Source organism: Pseudophryne corroboree, chromosome 9 (assembly GCF_028390025.1).
Source record: "Pseudophryne corroboree isolate aPseCor3 chromosome 9, aPseCor3.hap2, whole genome shotgun sequence".
Lineage (NCBI taxonomy): Eukaryota > Metazoa > Chordata > Amphibia > Anura > Myobatrachidae > Pseudophryne > Pseudophryne corroboree.
In genome coordinates, this window is record NC_086452.1 from 69,840,729 (window position 1) to 69,864,951 (window position 24,223).

Sequence of the window (24,223 nt, forward strand, 5' to 3'; positions counted from 1 at the left end):
TATACTGTCCCAGTGTGTTACCTCTCCAGTATACTGTCCCAGTGTGCTACCTCTCCAGTATACTGTCCCAGTGTGCAACCTCTCCAGTATACTGACCCAGTGTGCTACCTCTCCAGTATACTGTCCCAGTGTGTTACCTCTCCAGTATACTGTCCCAGTGTGCTACCTCTCCAGTATACTGACCCAATGTGCTACCTCTCCAGTATACTGTCCCAGTTTGCTACCTTTCCAGTATACTGACCCAGTGTGCTACCTCTCCAGTATACTGACCCAGTGTGCTACCTCTACAGTATAATGACCCAGTGTGCTACCTCTCCAGTATACTGACCCAGTGTGCTACCTCTCCAGTATACTGTCCCAATGTGCTACCTCTCCAGTATACTGACCCAGTGTGCTACCTCTCCAGTATACTGTCCCAGTGTGTTACCTCTCTAGTATACTGTCTGTCACAACTGAGGGCCTGAGCTGACGGGAGGCAGCCTCAGTTGTAGGGGCTGAGATGTACCGGAACCTGGGAGGTTGTATCAGACCCCTGGACATGTAAGTAACATGAATAATAACTGCCCGAAGGCGTGACCACGACAACTTGGATAAAAGTCAATGATGTTTATTATGACAACTCCGCAACACAGCAGCAGTAAAAGAAAACGTAAAAGTCAGCAAAGAATAAATACAGTTCCTGGGTACTACAGGATGGCAGGAGCCACAGGGCACTGGTAGTGTGAGATAGTTCTTATAATCGTCTAGATGGAAAGTCCTTACCAGGCCCGACTGTAGCAATGGAGATAACCCAGGATTGTGCCAGCTGGTGTTCCAGGAAAAGCTGGGTTGCTGAAGATAAAACGGCTGCTGTGGATACTGGCTGGAACCAGACTGTTGTTAGCACGGAGTGGATACTGGCTGGAACCAGTTAAATAATAAATGAACTTGGGAGCGATGAAATATGAACTGAAATGTAGAACTTGAGAGCGGAGAAATAATAATACCGGTGGAGAGTGGTAAAGTGTAGAAAGGACACCGGCCCTTTAAGAGAAGCTGTACTCTGCTGGAAGCTGAGCTGGAAGCAGGTAATGTTGTAGCTGGAAACAGATGAATCCACAATGGATTGGAGAGTCAGGCTACACCGCAGGTGGAATGCTGGTGTGGGTCTCTATGGTGGAAGTCTTGAGACAGGAGCTGGAACCTGGAAGACAATCACAGGAGAGAGACAAACAGGAACTAGGTTTGACAACCAAAGCACTGACGCCTTCCTTGCTCAGGCACAGTGTATTTATACCTGCAGCAAGGAAGGGATTGGCTAGGCAATTATGCAGATTATCAATACTGAGAACAGATTGGTGGAAATGATCAGCTGACAGAATCCAAGATGGCTGCGCCCATGCAGACACTTGGAGGGAAGTTTGGTTTGTAATCCATGTGGTAATGAAAACAGTAATGGCGGCGCCGGCCACCGGAGACAGGAGGCGCCAGACTGACAGATGCACATCCAACCACGCGGACACAGCGGAGGCCGCGGCTGACGTAATCGCCACTCAGACACTCTGCATGCAGAAGTTCAGGGACGGCGGCGGAGGCCGCGGGAGACGCCATGCCAGGTGTAATATGGCGTTTACTGTGACAGCGTCCCAGAGTGACAGGAGAGGATACAGGAATGTACACATCAGGATAACAGATGGGATCCGGTCCTGGAGCGCTGAGCCAGCCTTAGGAGGCATCTGATGGGTAAGAAATGGCGTCCAGATACCCGGATCGTGACAGCACCCCCCCCCCCTTTAGGAGTGGCCCCAGGACACTTCTTTGGCTTCTGAGGAAACTTGGAATGGAATCTCCGGACCAAGGCAGGAGCATGGACATCAGAAGCATTGGTCCATGAACGTTCCTCAGGACCATAACCCTTCCAGTCAATAAGATATTGTAGTTGACCGTAACGGTGACGTGAGTCCAGGATCTTGGCCACTTCATACTCAACGCCTCGTTGAGTTTGGACTTTCGGAGTTGGAGGAAGTGAGGAATGAAACCGATTCAAGATCAGCGGTTTCAACAGGGAAACATGGAATGTCCTGGGTATTTTTAAGAAGGGAGGCAACTGGAGTCTGTAAGCAACAGGATTGATGACTTGTTCAATCTTGAAAGGACCGATATAGCGAGGTGCAAACTTCATACTGGGAACTCTTAACCTCAAATTCTTCGTGGATAACCATACCCGATCACCCACCTTGAGAGCAGGAACTGCTCGACGCTTCTTATCCGCAAACTCCTTGTACCTGAACGATGCCTTGAGCAGAGCTGATCGTACGCTCTTCCAGATATTGGCAAACTGATGCAAGGTGATATCCACTGCGGGAACAGAAGTTGCTGGAAGCGGTTGGAACTCAGGGACTTTAGGGTGGAATCCAAAGTTAGTGAAGAATGGTGTTGAAGCAGATGAAGAATGATACTGGTTGTTATGACAGAACTCGGCCCAGGGAAGTAATTGAACCCAGTCATCTTGAGAGGAGGACACATAGATGCGGAGGAAGGCCTCCAAGTCCTGATTCACCCTCTCGGTTTGACCATTGGTCTGAGGATGGTAAGCCGTGGAAAACTTTAGCTTGACTTGGAGGACTTGACATAAACTTCGCCAGAATTTGGCTGTGAATTGAACTCCTCGATCTGAGATAATTTCTTCAGGAAGACCGTGGAGTCGGAAGATCTCTTGTATGAATACTTGAGCCAACTTGGAAGCTGACGGAAGACCGGTGAGAGGAATGAAGTGTGCCATCTTGGTGAACCGGTCAACTACCACCCAGATGGTATTGAACTTGTTGCACATGGGTAAATCTGTAATAAAATCCATCGACAAATGGGTCCAAGGTCGACGGGGAACAGATAGTGGAACCAGTTGCCCCGCAGGCGACTGGCGGGATACCTTATGTTGAGCACACTTTGGGCAAGATGCAATAAACTCCAAGACGTCCTTTTTCAGAGTTGGCCACCAATAGGACCTAGAGATAAACTCCAGGGTTTTTTGGATACCTGTATGTCCGGCAAAACGGGAAGCATGGGCCCAATGCATGAGCTTCTTCCTTAGCATCGGTTTCACAAAACTTTTCCCTGATGGGGGCGTAGAGTCCATCCCTACCGTGGAGAATGCCAACGGATTTATAATAGGATGCTTGTCTGAAGACTCTGACTCATTTTCTTGCTCCCATGAGCGGGAAAGGGCATCGGCCTTGCGATTCTGAGAGCCCGGACAGAACTGGAGTTTAAAGTCGAACCTGGAAAAGAAAAGTGCCCATCTGGCCTGACGAGGGTTGAGACATTGTGCGCCTTTCAGATATAAAAGGTTCTTGTGGTCTGTAAGTATGGTGATTGAATGAGAAGCTCCCTCCAACAGATACCTCCACTCTTCTAGAGCGAGCTTGATGGCTAGCAACTCCTGGTCGCCAATGGCATAGTTGCGCTCAGCTGGGGAGAACTTCCGGGAGAAGAAACTGCAAGGGTGTAAATGGCCATCTTTAGCCCTCTGAGATAACACCGCTCCTACTCCAACGGAGGAGGCATCCACCTCTAAGATGAAAGGAGAGTCGATGTCAGGCTGTTTCAGAACAGGCGCAGAGATGAACCTTTGTTTTAAAAGATGAAATGCTTGCATGGCTTCTTCAGACCACTTGGACGGGTTAGCACCCTTCTTAGTGAAAGCAGTAATAGGCGCCACAATGGTGGAAAAGTCTCGTATAAACTTTCGGTAATAGTTGGCGAACCCTAAGAACCTCTGGACCCCTTTGAGGGTTAAGGGTACCGGCCAATTTTGGATTGCTTGTAGTTTCTCAGGATCCATCTCTAGTCCAGAACCGGACACAATGTACCCTAGAAACGGAATGGACTTGACTTCAAAGACGCATTTTTCTAATTTGCAATAGAGATGATTGACACGGAGACGGGACAGAACCTCTTTAACCCAAAAACAATGTTCCTCTAAATCGTTGGCAAAAATGAGGATATCGTCTAGATAGACCACGACATGACGGTATAGAATGTCTCTGAAGATCTCATTGACAAAATGCTGGAAGACAGCTGGAGCATTGCTCAATCCGAAGGGCATGACGAGGTACTCATAATGTCCGTCACGGGTGTTAAAGGCGGTCTTCCACTCGTCACCCTCACGGATCCGGATGAGATTGTATGCACCTCTCAAGTCCAGCTTTGTAAAGATGGTAGCTCCGCTAACTCTGTCAAAGAGCTCAGTAATCAGGGGTAAAGGATAACGGTTCTTGATGGTAATGTCGTTCAAACCTCTGTAGTCGATGCACGGCCGCAGACCACCATCTTTCTTTTTTACAAAAAAGAAGCCTGCGCCGGCTGGAGAAGAAGAAGGTCGAATGAACCCCTTTGCTAGGTTCTCTTTAATATATTCCTCCATAGAATGCGTCTCAGGCAGAGACAACGGATAAGTTCGGCCTCGAGGTGGAACCTTCCCTGGAACGAGATCAATCGGGCAGTCCCATTCTCTATGAGGAGGAAGGATATCAGCAGAAGCTTTACTGAACACATCCGTGAAATCTTGATATGGAGGAGGTGGAACATCAGACGACCTGGGGGAGGAAGAACAGACAGGCAATACTTTAAACAAACATGTCTCAGCACAGGAGGAACCCCATGCCAGGATTTGCGTAGTCGTCCAATCAATTGTAGGATTGTGAAGACGGAGCCATGGAAGGCCCAGGACCACAGGATGTGTGGCTCTTGGAATCACTAAAAAAGAAATAAGTTCGGAATGAAGAACTCCCACTCTCAGACGAACTGGTAGAGTCCTTAAAGAAATAACTGCATCAAAAATTTTGCTGCCATCCACGGCAGTTAAAGAAATGGACGAAGGAAGTCTCTCGGTGGGTAGGGACCACCGTTTAACATAGGCTTCGGTAATAAAGTTCCCAGCTGCTCCGGAATCAAGGAGGGCAATGACGTTCCGATAACGTTGAGCAACTTGAAGCGAGACTGGGAGATTACAATCTTGAGGAAATGGAGAGGAGATCATTACTCCTAGCCGGCCCTCTCCTTGGCGAGCTAGGATTTGGAGTTTCCCGGACGTTTGGGACAGGCATTAATGGTGTGAGACGGAGCTGCACAATAGAGACAGAGAGACTCGGAGAGACGTCTTCGGCGCTCAGCAGGAGTTAAACGGGAACGGCCAAGTTGCATGGGCTCATCTTTAGATGGTGACAGTTGACGAGGAGGAGGAGCAGAAGATTTTGGAGCAGATGATCTTCCACGCTCAGTTGCTCTCTCTCTGAAACGTAAATCAACTTTCGTGCAGAGTGAGATTAGCTCATCTAACTTAGAAGGTAAGTCTCTGGTAGCTAACTCATCTTTAATACGCTCAGATAAGCCATGCCAGAATGCAGCAAACAGGGCCTCGTCGTTCCATGCCAGTTCGGATGCCCGGATCTGGAACTGTATCAGATATTGTCCTACAGTACGTGACCCCTGGCGTAAACGGAGAATCTCGGATGAAGCTGAGGTTACCCGGCCTGGCTCGTCGAAGATGCGCCTGAATGTTGACACGAAGGCAGTGTAGGAAGATAGCAGGGTGTCGGACCTCTCCCATAACGGTGATGCCCAATCAAGGGCTGAGCCACTGAGAAGAGAAATAATGTAGGCAATTTTTGTACGGTCACTGGGAAAATTGCCAGGTTGTAGCTCAAACTGAATCTCACACTGGTTGAGAAATCCCCTGCAGAATCTTGGAGATCCGTCAAATTTTGCTGGCGTTGGAAGATGAAGACGTGGAGCAGAAATGGGTAAGGTGGGTGGGGTTATAGCTGGAGTCACTGTGGTTGACGCACCAGACGCGCCTGATCCACGGAGAGTTGTCTGAATCCCATCCAGCCGAGTAGAGAGATCCTGGAGACAGCGGATGATGTGGCCCTGTGCAGCCTCCTGATGTTCTAGTCGGGCTGCCAGTTCTTGCATCGGCCTGGCCGCTTGATCCTGGTCTCCGGCTGGATTCATTAGGTCAGTGCTTACTGTCACAACTGAGGGCCTGAGCTGACGGGAGGCAGCCTCAGTTGTAGGGGCTGAGATGTACCGGAACCTGGGAGGTTGTATCAGACCCCTGGACATGTAAGTAACATGAATAATAACTGCCCGAAGGCGTGACCACGACAACTTGGATAAAAGTCAATGATGTTTATTAGGACAACTCCGCAACACAGCAGCAGTAAAAGAAAACGTAAAAGTCAGCAAAGAATAAATACAGTTCCTGGGTACTACAGGATGGCAGGAGCCACAGGGCACTGGTAGTGTGAGATAGTTCTTATAATCGTCTAGATGGAAAGTCCTTACCAGGCCCGACTGTAGCAATGGAGATAACCCAGGATTGTGCCAGCTGGTGTTCCAGGAAAAGCTGGGTTGCTGAAGATAAAACGGCTGCTGTGGATACTGGCTGGAACCAGACTGTTGTTAGCACGGAGTGGATACTGGCTGGAACCAGTTAAATAATAAATGAACTTGGGAGCGATGAAATATGAACTGAAATGTAGAACTTGAGAGCGGAGAAATAATAATACCGGTGGAGAGTGGTAAAGTGTAGAAAGGACACCGGCCCTTTAAGAGAAGCTGTACTCTGCTGGAAGCTGAGCTGGAAGCAGGTAATGTTGTAGCTGGAAACAGATGAATCCACAATGGATTGGAGAGTCAGGCTACACCGCAGGTGGAATGCTGGTGCGGGTCTCTATGGTGGAAGTCTTGAGACAGGAGCTGGAACCTGGAAGACAATCACAGGAGAGAGACAAACAGGAACTAGGTTTGACAACCAAAGCACTGACGCCTTCCTTGCTCAGGCACAGTGTATTTATACCTGCAGCAAGGAAGGGATTGGCTAGGCAATTATGCAGATTATCAATACTGAGAACAGATTGGTGGAAATGATCAGCTGACAGAATCCAAGATGGCTGCGCCCATGCAGACACTTGGAGGGAAGTTTGGTTTGTAATCCATGTGGTAATGAAAACAGTAATGGCGGCGCCGGCCACCGGAGACAGGAGGCGCCAGACTGACAGATGCACATCCAACCACGCGGACACAGCGGAGGCCGCGGCTGACGTAATCGCCACTCAGACACTCTGCATGCAGAAGTTCAGGGACGGCGGCGGAGGCCGCGGGAGACGCCATGCCAGGTGTAATATGGCGTTTACTGTGACAGCGTCCCAGAGTGACAGGAGAGGATACAGGAATGTACACATCAGGATAACAGATGGGATCCGGTCCTGGAGCGCTGAGCCAGCCTTAGGAGGCATCTGATGGGTAAGAAATGGCGTCCAGATACCCGGATCGTGACACTGTCCCAGTGTGCTACCTCTCCAGTATACTGTCCCAGTGTGTTACCTCTCCAGTATACTGACCCAATGTGCTACCTCTCCAGTATACTGACCCAGTGTGCTACCTCTCCAGTATACTGACCCAGTGTGCTACCTCTCCAGTATACTGTCCCAATGTGCTACCTCTCCAGTATACTGACCCAGTGTGCTACCTCTCCAGTATACTGTCCCAGTGTGTTACCTCTCCAGTATACTGTCCCAGTGTGCTACCTCTCCAGTATACTGTCCCAGTGTGCAACCTCTCCAGTATACTGACCCAGTGTGCTACCTCTCCAGTATACTGACCCAGTGTGTTACCTCTCCTGTATACTGTCCCAGTGTGCAACCTCTCCAGTATACTGACCCAGTGTGCTACCTCTCCAGTATACTGTCCCAGTGTGCAACCTCTCCAGTATACTGACCCAGTGTGCTACCTCTCCAGTATACTGACCCAGTGTGCTACCTCTCCAGTATACTGACCCAGTGTGTTACCTCTCCAGTATACTGACCCAGAGTGCTACCTCTCCAGTATACTGACCCAGTGTGCTACCTCTCCAGTATACTGACCCAGCTAAAAATTATCAGCTTAAAAATATGTGTTCTAAATTAATTGGTTACTATATCTCTTAATCACTAACTTCGTGGACTCTCATTCAGGATTCCCGGAACATTGTACCACATCAGTGGGAACTTTTGAACCGGGTCTAACGTGGAAAGCAGATCCACATATTTTCACCCACTTTTTCTCCATTCTTCATCTTTTTTCTATCGTCTCCATCTCTTACTTTCATATATAGGTGCACTCTCATTGGTGTACACACTCAATTTCTACTACCATACCACGCTGTCAGCGCCCGATCTCGTCCGATCTTGGAAGCTAAACAGCGTTGGGCCAGGTCAGTATCAGGAAAGGCGACTACCTGCGAATACCTGGTGTTGTAGATCAGGAATCAACTTCCCTCCATGTGTGATAAAAAAACACCAACAGCAGTATCACCACTAATTCTTATCCAGTAATTTCTCAATACAGTGATTGCATTAATTAACAGCTTTTTTGACTGACTTGTGATGCCTATAAATATTACAAAAATAACTTTTTGAAAATATGGCATATATATACAATGCAGGTGTATAATCTCTAGAGTGGTGACAGCTGATTACCTCTCGATCCACTTACAGATTTTCTTTAAAGAAACTGTGTTTTGACCAATCCCCGGTTCCATCAATACAGAAACCCTGTACTGGTCAGGGGAAATGGGGGTATGACTATCCAATGTCTACAACCTTTCCACATACTCTTTGAAATAAAGAGACCAGAACATTTTAATATTTTTTCAACTTTATTATTTGTTGCATAGATCAGTGGGAAGGGTATCTTTGTTTTACCAATATCATTAAAAGTTATGTCTTACAATTTTCAATACTGTTACTAATTATTAATTGTTCTTTAAGAGTGCGCCCAAACAAGAGCCTTATTTTTTCTCCCCTTTGCAAGCCAATGTACTACCTCTCAAGTATACTTATTGACCCAGTGTGCTACCTCTCCAGTATACTTACTGACCTAATGTGCTACCTCTCCAGTATACTGACCCAAAGTGCTACCTCTCCAGTATACTGTCCCAATGTGCTACCTCTCAAGTATACTTACTGACCCAGTGTGCTACCTCTCCAGTATACTTACTGACCCAATGTGCTACCTCTCCAGTATACTGACCCAAAGTGCTACCTCTCCAGTATACTGTCCCAGTGTGCTACCTCTCCAGTATACTGACCCAGTGCGTTACCTCTCCAATATTCTGTCCCAGTGCGCTACCTCTCCAGTATACTGACCCAGTGTGCTACCTCTCCAGTATACTGTCCCAGTGTGCTACCTCTCCAGTATACTGATCCAGTGTGCTACCTCACCAGTATACTGACCCAGTGTGCTACCTCTCCAGTATACTGACCCAGTATGCTACCTCCCCAGTATTCTGTCCCAGTGTGCAACCTCTCCAGTATACTGACCCAGTGTGCTACCTCTCCAGTATACTGTCCCAGTGTGCAACCTCTCCAGTATACTGACCCAGTGTGCTACCTCTCCAGTATTCTGTCCCAGTGTGCTACCTCTCCAGTATACTGACCCAATGTGCTATCTCCCCAGTATACTGACCCAGTGTGCTACCTCTCCAGTATTCTGTCCCAGTGTGCTACCTCTCCAGTATACTGACCCAGTGTGCTAGCTCTCCAGTATACTGACCCAGTGTGCTACCTCTCCAGTATTTTGTCCCAGTGTGCTACCTCTCCAGTATACTGACCCAGTGTGCTACCTCCCCAGTATACTGACCAGTGTGCTACCTCTCCAGTATTCTGTCCCAGTGTGCTACCTCTTCAGTATACTGACGCAGTGTGCTACCTCTCCAGTATACTGACCCAATGTGCTACCTCTCCAGTATACTGACCCAGTGTGCTACCTCTCCAGTATTCTGTCCCATTGTGCTACCTCTCCAGTATTCTGTCCCAGTGTGCTACCTCTCCAGTATACTGACCCAATGTGCTACCTCCCCAGTATACTGTCCCAGTGTGCTACCTCTCCAGTATATTGTCCCAGTGTGCTACCTCTCCAGTATACTGACACAATGTACTACCTCTCCAGTATACTGACCCAGTGTGCTACCTCTCCAGTATTCTGTCCCAGTGTGCTACCTCTCCAGTATACTGACCCAGGGTGCTACCTCTCCAGTATACTGACCCAGTGTGCTACCTCCCCAGTATTCTGTCCCAGTGTGCTACCTCTCCAGTATACTGTCCCAATGTGCTACCTCTCCAGTATACTGTCCCAATGTGCTACCTCTCCAGTATACTGACCCAATGTGTTGCCTCTCAAGTATACTGTCCCAGTGTGCTACCTCTTTAGGATACTGAGAGGTGGGCAGTACGGATGATGTAATGGTTAGCATTACTGGCTAACAGCACTTAAGTCATGGGTTCGATTCCCACCATGGCCCTAACTTTGAGGTGTTTGCTCCCCATACTTGCGTGGGTTTCCTCTGGGTACTCCTGTTTCCTCCCACAATCCAAAAATATACTGGTAGGTTAATTGGATCGTGCATGTACATGTGGCAGGGAATATAGAGTGTAAGCTTCACTGTGGCAGGGACTGCTGTGAATGGAAAAATATTCTGTGTAAAGCGCTGCGGAATGTGTGCGCTATATAAATAACTGGTAGTTATAATAGTAATACTGACCCAATAACAAGTATTACTACTCCAAAAATGTCCCAATGTTCAGTACCACCTTACCAGAATATTAACCCAATGTCTAGTACTACCACTCCAGCATGCTGACCCAATGCAAAGTGCCATATCTCCGGTAATTGCTATTCATCTTCCAAGGATACTGACACAATGTACAATGCCACCTCTCTACTATACTGACCCAATGTCCATTGCTACCTTTCCAGGATACTGTCACAATGCCACCTTCCTAGGAAACTGATCCAATACTAAATAGTACCGCTCCTTTAAACTGACCTATTGCCCAGTGCCACCTCTTCAGGATACCGACCTAATGTCCAGAGTCTCCTAACTTTTCATAATTATTGGACACCTGCTCAGCACCACGTCTACTGTAAGTCAACATACTGGACATCTGCAGGATATAAATCTAATTGTCATTGGCTGATGCACAGTGACACTTCTTCTGTTCAGTATAAAGAATGGAATTCTAATAATTTGGCAACGGCACAGTACCACTTCTTTATATTCCGTGTGTTGGATGTCATACTATGTTTGCATAGGTGTGATCTCCTTCAAACCACACATTCAGTACCTCTCTCACATTCCTGCTGTTTCCATCTCACAAATATTTCCAGGATCAGACCCTTTCTTACACTAATGCTACTAAGACCCTCATCCACTCACAGGTCATCTCCAGAATGGACTACTATAATCTCCTCTTATAGCACCTCCCTGACAAACACCTCCAGGGTCGGACTGGCCCACAGGGGTACAGGGGAAACCACCGGTGGGCCCAACCAGGGGTGTATCTTCCTATTGGCCAGGATGGCACTTGCCAGGGGTGCCGGCCAAGGAGGGGGCGCTGCCCGGCAGTGCTACCTGCGCCAGGGTGTAGAATGACATAGTAGTTCTTACTACATCCCTTAGCAGTGCTCATCCACTGCCGGACTCTCAGAAGCGTATTGCACTCTGACACTCTCTGTGGCTACAGTCACAATGATGGTGAATATAGCCGGGGAGTGAGGCACTTCCAGGTATGGGGAGGGGCGAGGCACTTCCTCTTTCTCATCAGCTCCCCTTCTCATTGGTCCCACGCGGTCTGTCACCAAGCACCAGCCACTACAATCAGCACCAGTCAGCAGTGCAGCATGAGCATACCTGTACATTTTCTGCGGTACCGTAGCTGCACTGCATGGTCTATCCTGTCAGTCTGGATCACAGCTTACAAAGAGCTCTGTATGGAGAGGTATCTAGACCAGTGACTGCCTGTCCAGCTCTGTTGAGACTACAAGTCCCAGCACACCTTGTCAACTGAATTTGCTTAGACATGTACTGCCATCACACCTAGAGAGGGTTTTTTAACTGTATGTATGTGTGCATACAGTCAGGGCCGGCTCCAGGCATGTTCCAATAGAGCGGCCGCGCAGGGCGCCACCCTTAATGGGCGCCGCATGCTTGTGCCGCCATATTGGAACCTGGCTGGAGCAGTGGAGCCTGGAGAGCATCTGTGACCGGCTGCAGCACACAGCGATCCGTCCATGATTAATCCATTCCCGCCCCGGCCCGCCCGCTAATAGTGGTAGTAGCCTGCCTAGCGACAACAGCAGTGGACGGCCAGCGGCCGCGGCTGACTGTTTCTGGTGTGCCTGCTGCCCCGTACCGATGATGAGTCATCGAGGGGGAGTGCTGTGGGCGGGCCGCGGACTAAATCTAAACTACCCAGGCTGTGCGCGCTGACGCTGTACGGCGGCAGCGGCTCCGGCGTCTGACGTCAGCGGAACCGCACAGCGCACATGGCGCGCAGAGCCGATCAGAGTCAGACCTTAGCTTAGTCTGCGCCACACCGTGGACCTTACTGCCTCCGGGACTCTGCAGATTGTGTGGCCAGTGGACGAGATCCAGCACAAGGAGTGCAGCCTGACATCAGGTAAACAGCTGCGGACGCTACCGGCCAGGCCTGAATATATAGCAAACTCTTCCATACCTTCCAGCAAGCACTGGCCTGAAGTTAAAGGCTACGTTTCTAGAAGCAGAATTATTAATATAATTATATAATATCAGGAGGCAAATATTCAACATAACAGTTCTGAAAGCTTTGCGTAGCTTTAGAATTATATCAGCGTACAAAGCCCACCCAGACGCCTCTGCACAATGAGAGCGCACTGCTTCTCGCAATCATTTTCCACCTACAGTCATTATTTGGAGTTAAAAGCATTTAACAAATTTACAAGTCAGGGCCAGGGTATTGCATCCGGGAAATGAGTGAGAGAAGTAATGTCATACCTCCCAACATGACCCTCTCCAGGAGGGACAGAATACTCTGCTCCTGGACTTTTCTCTTCATGTATGATTGCCATCACCTGTGCTGAAACACATTTCTTATCCATTTACCTGTTCAAAACAGGTGCCAGCAATCATACACTAAGAGAAAAGTCAAGAAGCAGAGCATTGTGTCCCTCCTGGAGAGGGTCATGTTGGGAGGTATGTAAAGGTAAGAATATGATCTTACTGAAAAAGCATTTACACATTGGACCAGGCCACACAGAAGACAGGGGCCGATAGCCTGGATACTTTTACGGGTCTTCAGCGAGCGTTTAAGGTATCTGGCACTGTGAGGGCATATCTGGCACTGGGGGCATTAATGTATCTATCACTGTGGGGGAATATCTGGCACTGGGGGCATTAATGTATCTGGCACTGTGGGGGCATATCTGGCACTGGGGGCATTAATGTATCTGGCACTGTGGGGGAATATCTGGCACTGGGGGAATTAATGTATCTGGCACTGTGGGGGCATATCTGGCACTGGGGGCATTAATGTATCTATCACTGTGGGGGAATATCTGGCACTGGGGGCATTAATGTATCTGGCACTGTGGGGGCATATCTGGCACTGGGGGCATTAATGTATCTGGCACTGTGGGGGAATATCTGGCACTGGGGGAATTAATGTATCTGGCACTGTGGGGGCATATCTGGCACTGGGGGCATTAATGTATCTGGCACTGTGGGGGCATATCTGGCACTGGGGGCATTAATGTATCTATCACTGTGGAGACATATCTGGCACTAGGGGCATTATTGTATCTGGCACTGTGGGGGCATTAATGTATCTGGCACTGTGGGGGCATTAATGTATCTGGCACTGTGGGGGGCATTAATGTATCTGGCACGCGGGGGGCATTAATGTATTTGGCACTGTGGGGGGCATTAATGTATCTGGCACTGCGGGGGCATATCTGGCACTGTGGGGGCATTAATGTATCTGACACTGTGGGGGGCAATAATGTATCTGGCACTGTGTGGGCACTTATGCATCTGGCACTGGGGGCATTTATGCATCTGGCACTGGGGGCATTTATGTATCTGGCACTGGGGGCATTTCTGTATCTGGCCCTGTGGGGGCATATCTGGCACTGTGGGGGCATTTTTATATCTGGCACTGTGGGGACATATCTGGCACTGTGTGGGCATTTTTATATCTGGCACTGTGGGGGCATTTTTATATCTGGCACTGTGGGGACATATCTGGCACTGTGTGGGCATTTTTATATCTGGCACTGTGGGGACATATCTGGCACTGTGTGGGCATTTTTATATCTGGCACTGTGGGGACATATCTGGCACTGTGTGGGCATTTTTATATCTGGCACTGTGGGGGCACTTATGTATCTGGCACTGTGTGGGCACTTATGTATCTGGCACTGTGGGGGCATTTATGTATCTGGCACTTTGGGGGCATTTATGTATCTGAACTGTGGGTGCATATCTGGCACTGTGTGGCCATTTATGTAGCTGGCACTGCTGGGGGGCATGTCACGTGTAGCTGGCACTGCTGGGGGGGCATGTCATGTGTAGCTGGCACTGCTGGGGGGGCATGTCACGTGTAGCTGGCACTGCTGGGGAGCATGTCACGTGTAGCTGGCACTGCTGGGGGGCATGTCACGTGTAGCTGGCACTGCTGGGGGGCATGTCATGTAGTGTTCCCGCTAGGCGTCTGTGGCTAGGCAATGTGTCTCAGTGCTCTCCCTGGTGCAATGTGTCTCAGTGCTGTGCCTGACGCAAAGTGTATAGGAGGTTCTACCTGGTGCAGTGTGTATTAGCTGCACTACTGTGTGGTGTAATGCAAATTGCCACTATTATGTGGCCACGTACCTTCCCCACGAAGTAACTCCCCTTAATTTTTGCTGCGCGCCTTCGGCGCGCACTGTCCATGCTTTGGCATATAGGTATGGGAACAACAAGCAGTATGTACATCATTTTGCCCTCCTAACTTAAAAATGTGCCCTCCCTGTGATCAGCACCATGCCCTAAAAAGTGAACACTATCATGTGTAGCTGGCACTGCTGGGGGGCATGTCATGTGTAGCTGGCACTGCTGCGGGGCATGTCATGTCTAGCTGGCACTGATGCGGGGCATGTCATGTCTAGCTGGCACTGCTGGGGGGGCATGTCACGTGTAGCTGGCACTGCTGGGGGGGCATGTTACGTGTAGCTGGCACTGCTGGGGGGCATGTCATGTCTATCTGGCACTGCACATTATGTGTATCTGGCACTATACTGGAGACATTGTGTGTAAGGAACACTACTGTGGCTATGTGTAAGGCTGCTAATTGTGTGAAAATATATTTATAGTTTGATGATATGAAGTTACGAGGCCATGCCCACTTTTCCAGAGGCCACGCCCACTTTTCCAGGAGCGCGCACCGTAGGGGGAGGGGGGGGGGGGCGCTTTTACATTTTCTCGCTCAGGGTGCTAGTAGGCCTGGAGCCGGCCCTGCATACAGTATATCCCCTCAGTGTTCCTGCCTGCACCATCCCTGTAACTGCCCCCTCAGTGACCCTGCCCTTACACTCCTGTAATTTCCTCTGTGTCCCTGCCCGCACCCTTCCCATAATTCCCCCTCAGTGTCCCTGCCTACACCCTCCCCGTAATTCCCTCTCAGTGTCCCTGACCTCAGCCTATCTGTAACTCCCCCCTTTGTGTCCCTGGGTGGGGGAGGTGGGGGCATCCAGTTCCTTACTTTGCCAGGGGCGCTCAGACCCCTAGATACACCCCTGGGCCCCACTGCCTGAGGGCCCACTCTTTCCTCTAGGCAGAGGTGGATTGGTCATAGGGCTCACAGGAAAGATTCCCAGTGGGCCGGCGCACCTGTGGGGCCTGTTTTGTTTGAGGACATGTGGTCCTAGTTATAGACATAATGAATAAGATGCCAAACAATTTGCATATATGAAAATGACTTTGCCACTTAGCCTGTGATTGCAGATGATCTAGTGTATGCTCTGTCTACCTGCTTGGCTGACATATAAGATTGAGTGAATAGTGATTGGGATAAGGTTGGTGTAATAAGCAAGAAAATATATCTTTCTAAAGAATTATATAGTTTCCTAAATTCTGAAGGTGTATCATATAATGTGCTCATAATATTTAATTGTATTTCTTTTTAACTTCCCCCTTGATGCTGGACATGCCCACTATCTGGAAAGTCTTGGGGGGAGGGTGCTGCTGCCATGGCCCATGGCTAGACCTTACCCATGTGGGGCCACTAGTACAAATGTTTCCAGGGCTGCTTTTTGTTCCCAATCCGCCCCTGCCTCTAGGGATCAGGTTCCAGACTGTACACTTGTATTATACATGGTAGATATGTTGCATTACACTGCACAAGGCTATTGTGCATTTCAAGCCTATGTGGAGGCTGGCCACACACCCTTTGTAGGCTAGTCACACCCCTAAGTATGGGCCCCTATCAATACATTCCCCCCAGTGGGCCCTTCATACCCCAGTCCGACACTGAACACCTCTCTCCACTGCAATTTATCCTCAATGCTGCTGCCCGGCTCATCTTCCTTTCTAAACGTACTATGTCCACCTCTCCTCTCCTACAAGCCCTACACTGGCTCCCCTTCTCCTTCCGAATCCAATTTAAGCTTATTGACCTCTCTTACAAAGCCCTCAACTTTTCTTATCCAATTTACGTATCTGTCCTTATCTCCCTTTATACTCCCACCCACTCTCTTCAATGCACAAATACATGCCGCCTCTCCTGCCAACTGATTACTTCCTTCCATTCCTGCCTCCGAGATTTTGGCCATGGTGCTCCGTACCTCTGGAATTCTCTTCCTCTCCCTATCAGGGTCAGATTTAGAGATGAGGACGCCCATAGGCACAACAGAACCGGTTCCTCCCTCCCCCTTCCCTTCCCCGCCTGCCTAATTGTATTATTTTTATTGATTCGTTATATGCCCTTATTTGATGATAGCCAATTTAATAGAATAATAAAAAAGCCACTAACTATGACATTTTTCTATTTTTAATTGCGTATACATATTTACTAAGTAGCATAGCTTACAGGGGCAGTCTGTGCATGTCCTACCCATTTACACTCCATTCAGGATGGCATATGGTATAGTACAGTGGAATTATTTTGCCGTTACTGGTACTTTTGGGCTGACAGTACTAATACAAGCATCCAAGTGCCGCCCACAAACAAGTGCCACCTAGTGCCGTTTTTAGCTTCACATGCCCAATGGGAAATTCGCCACTGCTCCCTATCAGACTGATATCACTGTGTTTTTGTTTTAATTACATAATAAAATAACAATAAAATCAACCAATAATAGAAACAAAACCATAATTATTGAAAAAATCTTAAAAATCTTTCTTTTGATTTTTTTGTCTTCAAAGTACGTTTTGTCGCTTTTTACTTATAAGTTTGTTTCTGTTTTGTCTCTGTGTATCATCCAGCAGTAGTCAGCCATCATGGTGATGCCCCAACGACCCTGGTATCTTCTTTCTACATCTTTAATGTCTTGGTGGAACCGTTCACCCTGTTCTTCACTGTAGTCTCCGAGATTATGCTTAATATGGGAATTTAAAAAAATGTACCTTTAAACTCATATTGCAGCCAAGGTTTCTGTAACTATTAAGCATTTCCCTGACAATTTCTTTGTAGTTTAGATCCTTGACATTGCCGAAAAATTTTGAAATCACTTGTTTGAATGGAGTTGAGCGAACGGATCCCTACTGCGCATGCGCCGGTGCCGTAGTGCGCCAGCGCATGCCAGACGGACGAAGGCCGCAGCAGGGCAGCAATCGCCTCTGCCTGATTGACAGGCAGAGGCGATCGCTGGGCGGGAGGGGGCGGAAATGCGGCGTTTGGCTGCCTTTTCGTGGAAACGGTCCGGCCAACGCAGGCGTAGCCGGACCGAAAGGGGGGGGGCGGGCTGCAGCGGCTGTGTGACGTCACGCGCAGCCGCTGCGGCTGGGGAGCGATGAGTAGCTCCCGGCCAGCGCGCTAAAGCTGCACTGGCCGGGAGCTACTCTTGAAGTGCAAAGGCATCGCCGCTGTGCGATGCCTTTGCACTTCTGTGGGGGGGGGGGGGGGGGGGCGGCACTGACATGCGGGGCGGACTAGCCCGGTGCTGGGCGTCCCACCGCATGTCAGTGTGAATGATCGTAGCTGTGCTAAATTTAGCACAGCTACGATCAACTCGGAATGACCCCCAATATTCATTACACGCCGAAAATGTTAATCTTTTATTAACTTTCTGATGTCAGGGCCTGTAAATATGCTATGTGTTTATATGTGGTGGTAGCAAGGCAGGGGTTAAGAGCCGGCATAGGGCAAAACTGTGTTGCATCTGCTGTATTTGGTTCCACCTCCACCAGCTCACCTTGTAACTGTAGTTGTGTGTGTGCAATGTTCCTTTAGACAGTATGGGGCTTAGGCCCATGTGGACCTTAATCTAGCACCTGGCGGGGGGAAGTTTTATGACGAGAACTGAACAACGTTCTATACTACCGACTGAATTCATTTAAGACAATGGGGGTAATTCAGACCTGATCACTCGCTACCGTTTTTTGCAGTGCTGCGATCAGGTCAGAACTGTGCATGCGTATGCATCACAATGCGCAGTCACGTCGCACAAGTACAAAGCTGATCGCCGCTCAGCGATGGGTTTGTGCGAAGAATCCATTCGCACAGGCGATCGCAAGGAGATTGACAGGAAGAAGGCGTTTGTGGGTGGCAACTGACCATTTTCAGGGAGTGTCTGGAAAAACACAGGCGGGACCAAGCGTTTGCAGGGAGGGTTCCTGACGTCAATTCCAGTCCCGGACAGGCTGAAGTGATCGCAGCGGCTGAGTAAGTCCTGGGCTACTCAACTGCACAAGATCTGTTCGTACAACTCTGCTACACATGCGTTCGCACACTCGCAAAGCGAAAATACACTCCCCTATGGGCGGCGACTATCTGTTCACAGCAGTACAAAAAAACCCTAGCGAGTGATCAGGTCTGAATTAGGCCCCATGTTTTATAATAAATGTAGGCAGAAAACATTTATTACTTTAATGAATATGAAACAATTACTTATTCATAAAGACACGTTTTGCGGAAAAACGTGATGTGATATGCCAAATCAGGAGTCATTTTCATGTTCAGAAGCCAAAAATCTATAAGTACAACATAAATTAGTTTTAAAAGCTTTTTCATGGCAGACCTGTGTTATAGGTAGCACCTATCCTTGTATATAAATGCCTATTTCGCTATAGATTGTAAGCTTGCGAGCAGGGCCTTCCTACCCCTGTGACTGTCTGTTATTACCAAGCTTTGGGGGTAATTCAGATCTAATCGTAGATGTGCTAAATTTAGCACATCTACGATCAGTTTCTCTGACATGCGTGGGACGCCCAGCACAGGGCTAGTCCGCCCCGCATGTCAGTACCCTACCCCCCCCCCCCACCCAAACACATACACACACGGGTGCGAAAGCATCGCACAGCAGCGATGCTTTTGGACCCACCAAGTAGTTCACTGCCTGCGCAGCCTAGCTGCAGTGGCAGGCGGCTACCCGCCGCATCACGAGTCGCAGCGGCTGCGTGTGACATCACACAGCCAACGTGGCCCGCACCCGCAACACGCCTGCGCTGTCCGACCGCACCCCACCAACAGTGTTCTAATGCCGTTGGCACGCCCCCTCCCGCCCCGCGACCGCCTCTGCCTGTGAATCAGGCAGAGGCGATCGCAGCCCTGAGATTCTTTTAGCATCTCAATAGGCCTCCCAGGGTGCGCACGCCCCAAAGGGCTTCAGATTGCGATCACTGCTGCAGCGATCCAGTCTGAATTAGGCCCTTTGTTTTATCATTGTTTATCCAATTGTAAAGCGCAACGGAATTTGCTACACTATATAAGGAACTGTTAATAAATAAATACATTTGCTAATGAAATGGTTTGCCGGAAGGAGCTAACCGAGTTTGAAAAGGGGATCATTGTAGGCTGCTCGATCGGAGGTATGAGTGTGAGAAGCGTTATGGATGTTAGGAAGGTTCCTAAATCCACTGTGTCTTTTGTGATCAATGCGTGGAAGAAGAACGGTCATTTCAGGAATGCACCTCACCCTAGAAGACCACGGAAACTGCAACCCAGGGACCAGAGAGTGCTAACCAGGGAGCTGCAAAAGAACAGGGGTCATCCTACTGTTGCCATATAGACCATTACATAACAATATAATTTAGTAGGTACCAAAGTTAGAACAAATTATGTAAATTAAATAATATGATTTATTACCCAATGTGATTTTAACCAGTTAAGAGTGTGTGTATATATATATTATTGTAAGGTATAACTTAAATAGGTTTGAATGTATTAGTCTTATGTTTTGAGAATTTAGTAGCATGTATTTCTGTGTGTTTTACTGCAAGATTATGGGTCATTATGTAAGAGACAGGTTTTCTCTGTGTAAGCCATATAGCCAGAATACACAATACATTGAGCATTACACAAATTCATCCCTTCCATGCCATTATTCATATCTGTATTAATCAAAGGATTAACGTCTGATCTGCGCTATACCAAGTACAATTAAATCAAAGTTTACATGATATGTAGATATATGTATACTGTATACTTGATTCACACACAGCAAATAAATAATCATAACTTGGTGGATAAAGTCAATAGGTCACCTAGCTCAGGTCTCATAATATGCAAACAGTTACTGGTATGAACAGGGTACATTGGAATTCACAATCAAAGATCTTCATACCTTTAGAGAGTACATCAACCAGCTGGCCTATTGTCCAGTTATACTGCTGGCCAGAGGCAATGATAATATAGGATCAAACGCACTATAAACAGGTCACAATCATTTATGCTAACACCCTAGGGCCTAGGCGAAATAGATCGTTTACACATCCATACAAAGGTAGATCTCTGATGGATAAAGGAATACCAAACTTTATGATCCCAAAATTCTCTACATGCTCACCACCGTGGGACGGAGTTAGCAGAGAACGTTTTATTACACTTTGGAATCTGTCAAAACCTATAATTATGTACTCCATTGGAAACTGTGGGCATATACTAGTTTTGAATTGGTAGAATATAGGATATAAGGGGCAGTCTGATAGATAGAGAGTTAGAAGGAGAGGAGGAAGGAACGAAGTCCAGAGGGAGTCAGGATCCTAAGACGGTAGCTATGAATTATGCCCTCACATATTCTTGCAAGTGTATAGTATGTGTCTTAATTGTTTAAGTTTGTATAACTGTTTGTGTTTTATGTATGTACCATGGTTAAGGAAGTACAGATAAATTATAAGATTTATTATCATTGTGTTATCTTATCTTGTAATTTGTATCACCTATAATAAATGTACTAGACAAAATAGAGCTGGTATTCCAAGTCTTGAACTCATTTTCGGAATCACTAAAGTTATACATGAAATCTGCATATATTATATAAGGCTCTGCAAGTTGGGACAATTGACTTGTAGTCAAAGTATAGTACTTATATGTTCAATGAGCCAGGATTATATATCTCTGTAAAGTATATTTAGGCTTTGCCTGGAAATATTTCCTGGACAGTAGAGATATAGCTCCTTTAATCTGAGCCAATCACAGGTATTAAATAGGAACGTCCACGCATAACATATTGTGTGATTGGACCAGTACTAAACATCACCCCTTTTGTTATGAGCCCACCTATTTGTAAGCCTATTATAATATATTTGCAGATATAAAATACATAAACCATTATATCAATATATGATATAATAAATATATGTTATACAAGATTCCATAAATCAACATTGGCGACCACGGAAGGGACTTGGAATTATTCAGTATCAATTTTGACTAAATACAATATTTAGGGGCAGCGCAAGGGCTATAAGCCCGCTGGGCAAAATACAAGATCACAGTGGAATAAGTTGCAAATGACTAGAGAATTTTATTTTCTAAAAAAGGCCTAAAGTAAGAAATTAAAAAACACGGGTGTTAGAGTTTAACTTATCAGGCTAGCGAACAGATAAGGGAGGATACCACGTGCAAAATATAGGAAATATTGTTCCCAAATACTAAAAGTTTGTAATTCTCAGTGATAGAATACATATAACGAAAGGGAATAAATCTGTAAAATGGCTACAATGTCAAATATAGACAGCATTGTAGTGAAATACATCACAAAGCAAAAGTGTACAGACTTTGCTTGTGATGCCAAATTAAAAGAAAACCCATGGAGCTATGTCCAGGGTTTGTTTGATGATGAAATTAAATCATCAAAGAAAAGGAAACAGAAAGGAATAGCCATTGCAGGCTTGTATGCAGCCTGTTTGGCTATGGATGCTAAATTAAGCAGTTTAGCTAAAACCCTACAAAAATGTAGAGAAGAATCTAATTTAAAAGAAACAGAAAGCAGAGAAAAAATAGATCAGCTAAATATCCAAATTAAAACTTTAACAACACTTAATGACATGGGTAAAATCTCCCAGGATGAAGTGTTACAGAAACATAAAAATGCTCAGAGGGAATCCACAGAATGTAGGAGAGCTCTAAAAGAGGTTACAACAGAGAGAGATGAGATAATAAGTGCATATAAAGTTATGCAGGGACAGCTCACAGAATGTATGAAAGGGAAAACGATTGACCATGCCCCTTGTGTGGACAGGGAGATGCAGCTTATGCAAGAGATATCTGTTCTGAAAGGACATATTGCTGCAAACATTAGGATAGGAACTGCAGCCACTGCCCCATATCCTATCTATGCATATGAAAGAGAACAATGGGACACAAATCATGAGGACAGAGAGGACTGCTGGGGAGAGGGGAATTCTACTGAATCTACCCTCAGGGTACCCATAGCAATGGGAGAGTTTGCAGAATCAGCAGCGAATAGGGAGTGCTCTATATTAATAGGCACAGATAGTAGTGATGAAGAAGTACAGACAGAAATTGAGGCACACAGGGCTCATAAACAGCCAGCATTCCTCACTGAGAGTAGGAACACCCTATTGGGATTCAATAGTGAAGGAGAGGCCATTCACTCAAGGGCCCCTAGTGCCAATCATCCCCCACAACCCATAAAAACACTTATGGGAGTGGCAGATATGATTGGAAAAATGAGTTCAGGAGAACACATCACCTCCCATGCAGCTAATGTTCAGCAGAGGTGTGAACTTCTAGGAATTAGAAATCTCACTGATCAGGTTAAGGTACTGCAATTAACAATTCCATTAGCTGCTTGGAGCGCTTTGCCAGATCTGATTAAAGAAGGTAAAGGTACATATGAAGAAACTGTAGAGGAGCTACAAAAGATAATTAACCCTTCAGTAGCAGGCACAATGGTTGCATATGAAATCAAACAGCAAAGTGAGGAGAACCCATTAATATATGCAAATAGATTGTGGGCAGCATATAGTGCAGGAAACAGCAAAAATGACAGTCAGAAAAACAGCAAAGATTTCAAAAACTTGTTGGTGCATAACTCGCACCCCACAATTAAAGCTAAGTGTGAACACTTGATAGATACCGTAAAGCATAGCTATGATAAAATAATGGGATTAATGCAGCGGTCCTTTCAAGCAGTACAGGCCAGTAAGCAACGTAAGATGGCAGAAAGGAATGAGAAATGTGTTATAAAGAGGGTTGCAGCATTAGAGTCAGAAGGTAAACCAATGGTGGTTGAAGGGCCCCACATTCCAGGGGAGGTAAACACACCATTTAACCCACGATGGAACACAGGGTCACAAAGGAGAGGGGGAATGTTTAAAGAGAGATCCATTTTTAGAGGTGGAGGTAGAGGATACCAAGGACATTCAAATGATGGAGCTTGGAATAGACACATGGGTTACTCACAACATTTTGGGAACAGAGGAAAGGACACAGAGTTTAAACACCAGGGTCCCACTTACACAGAGCTAAGACACCAGCTACAGGCCATAAAAGAGAAGTATGAGAATTTAGAAAAAGCAAACAAAGTGCAGCAAGCTGACACACAAAAGGAGAAAAATTGACAGTCAGTGGCCCCAAGGATAGTTGCACCAATCACTTTAGATAGGTGCGGGCGCCCTCAAGTCTCGGTTCTGGTCAGGGGCCACCAGCACACAATGTTACTAGACACCGGTGCCGCCATATCAATCCTACATGATGATCAGCCACATCACTCTCCTCTGTCAGCAGGAAAAACAATACATCTCCAAAGCTTTGCAGGGAATAAGGTAGATACAGTGCTGTCAAACCCTCTCCAAATACAAATAGGAGATGTATCTGCAATTCACACATTTGCATTAGCCTCACTGCCAAGTGAAACTAATTTATTAGGGTCTGACTTTATGATCCCTAATGGGTGTATATTGGATCTGACTAACCTTTTACTTCTGCAGAGTTCTCCTAATGTA

The 24,223-nt window shown here is 47.0% G+C and overlaps 1 pseudogene; it reads left to right on the forward strand.

The window, feature by feature from the left end:
• The first annotated feature begins 8,163 nt into the window (after positions 1-8,163).
• LOC134960876 (5S ribosomal RNA) lies at positions 8,164-8,282 on the forward strand (annotated as a pseudogene).
• Positions 8,283-24,223: the final 15,941 nt, after the last annotated feature.